Here is a 2,576-nt window from a genome sequence, read left to right as displayed (position 1 = left end):
TTTAGTACAAATAAACTTTATTAGCAATTTGAAAAAATGGTAAAATAGTTCAGAGTTATCAATATATTATTTATGTATTTTTTTATTGAAGTATAGTTGATTTATAATATATTAGTTTTGGTATACAACATAATGATTCAATATTTTTACAGATTATACTCCATTTAAAGGGATTATAAAATATTGACTGTATTCCCTGTGCTGTACATTACATCCTTGTATCTTACTTATTTCATACATCGTAGTTTGTACCTCTTAATCCCCTGCCCCTATCTTGCCCTTCCCCCCACCCTCTCCCCACTGGTACCCACTAGTTTGTTCTCTATATCTGTGAGTTTGTTTCTATTTTGTCATATTCACTCATTTGTTTTATATGTCATTTATTTTAAATTCAAAATATACTTTGCTATTTATATTTGGACAAAAAAGATTTAAAAGCTTTAAAAATTTCACAAAGAATTATCATGAAATCATGAGAATAATTACATATAGAACATATGATCTGGGAGGTAAAATATTTTTACCAGAGAGATTCATTAATTTATTCTAAACTCAAATTCACATTGAAGAATCATAGCATTGGATTTTTTTTTTTAGATTTTAATAATGTCTCCAATTAACATAAATGACTTTAAGGAGAATTAATCAAGACTAAGCTATATTCGAAAGGCTCATGGAAGGGAAAATATTGAGTGAACATTTACAAACAAAGACAAGCAGTGGAGAAATGCAGAGTCATGATTTACTCATTCCAAGTCTGCAGATGTCTGGGATACAGCTGTGAATCATTTGCTCAGCCCTCAGAGTAGACTGTGCACTTACACCAACCCCGCCACTCACACACCAGGAAGAGTTGGGCCTTGTCAAGGGAGAGGAGGCCAGTGCTGACACGTTGATCCCTTGTCTGGGAAGAAGGAGTTAGAAAGTGCTCTTTTTAACAGACTTCATTTGCTTCTGATTTTTTAATCTTACTGAAAGGCAAAAAGAATTTTTTCCTTCCCTTTTGATCCAGTCTGGAATTTTGATTGAAAAAGAAACTTAAAAAAAAATTCTTGCCATTAGTCTAAGGGGGAAGGTTTATTTAGGGATTAAAATTTATTAGCTGCTAATGGTTTGGCTCAAGGAAAATACTGAGATTTGAATTCTGAAGGGAAGGAGTTTGTAGCTTGCTCCAAAATGTATTGTGATCCTAAAATATCATCATTAAGATATATCCTCCTTTCTGTTAATCTGCCTTACTTTTCTAGATGCTGGGTTGTAGAGAATGATATTTGAATAACACGTGATACTTCCATGAGTTTCTGCCAACAGTAACAATTATATAGAGAAAATCCCAGATAATGGCTTCACAGTTCGATTTGGAAAATCATACAGAGTTTTAAGATTTCATATAAAGATTGTTTTAAATTCTCATTCAACAAGCCATGTGCAAGAAACGCAGAGAGAATGAATGGTTAGATAAAGTTGTGGGCTTCTTGAATTTCCCACTTTATAGATTCTCATTCAGAAAGCTTTTAAATTGACAAGAAAGAAGTAATACAGTCAATATAAGGGAATTTAGTAGGTTATGAAATAAACTTTTCTTTTGTGAGTTTCTAATGAATAGGATCATAATTGCTCATGGTAACTCTTAGGACTAAGCAAAATAAAATACTATCAACATCACATTTTCCCTTCACCATATCTTCATTTTAAATAGACATTTTGCCCTTACAAATAAGAAAGCAGAAAAAGGCTTCCCATTATATTAGTTACAGTTTAAATCAATCCATTGTAACAAGCCCTTTTATTAACCTTCTAGCTCTGTTATAGTTAAAAAGGAAAAAAAATGGTCTAAGGAGCTATACTTTTAATAGAATAATTTTAAATAAAGTGAATTTTCCCATCTAACCATCCTTTTTTTTTCTGAGTGAATGTATTTTGTCAGATTTACTTGTAAATTTTCATCTGTTTTCTTCTCAGCATGAAAAAAGGTTAACTCACTTATATTCTTTAGAAATCACTCGTGAGGGGCAGGAGAAATGGGTAAAGGAGGCCAAAAGGTAAAAAGGAACAAAAAAGAAATTTAATACTAAAAACCTATTTGAATGCTCGCTTTGGCAGCACATATACTGAAATTGGAACAATACAGAGAAGATTAGCATGGCCTCTGCACAAGGATGAAATGCAAATTTGTGAAGCGTTCCATATTTTTCTGTACAGCACAGGGAAAAGTATACAAGATCTTGTGGTAGCTCACAGCGAAAAAAAATGTGACAATGAATATGTACAGGTTCATGTATGACTGATAACTTGTGCTCTACACTTGAATTTGACACAACATTGTAAAATAACTATTACTCAATTAAAAAATGAAATAAATAAATAAATATTTTTTGGAAATGAAAAAAAAGAAAAAAACCTACTTGAAATCATAGCTCTGTGGCCCATCTTGATGGATATAAAGTAAAATTGTTTGGGAGTTCAGGTTTTTTGAGTGTAAGCCACCCGTCCTCCTTGCTTGGGTCTGCAATAAACCTTTCTCTGCTCCAAACTCTGGTGTTCCGGTTTGTTTGGCTTTACTGTGTGTCAGGCAT

General features: G+C 32.4%; 1 non-coding gene across 1 annotated transcript; it reads left to right on the top strand.

Moving 5' to 3' along the window:
• Positions 1 to 2,087: 2,087 nt before the first annotated feature.
• LOC116276840 (U6 spliceosomal RNA) lies at positions 2,088 to 2,194 on the top strand. Its single transcript, XR_004186324.1, has one exon. It is a non-coding gene; the product is annotated as a U6 spliceosomal RNA (small nuclear RNA).
• Positions 2,195 to 2,576: the final 382 nt, after the last annotated feature.

Source organism: Vicugna pacos, chromosome 2 (genome assembly GCF_048564905.1).
Source record: "Vicugna pacos chromosome 2, VicPac4, whole genome shotgun sequence".
Classification (NCBI taxonomy): domain Eukaryota; kingdom Metazoa; phylum Chordata; class Mammalia; order Artiodactyla; family Camelidae; genus Vicugna; species Vicugna pacos.
The sequence above is the reverse complement of the archived record's forward strand: the minus strand, read 5'-3'. Positions and strand labels throughout refer to the sequence as shown.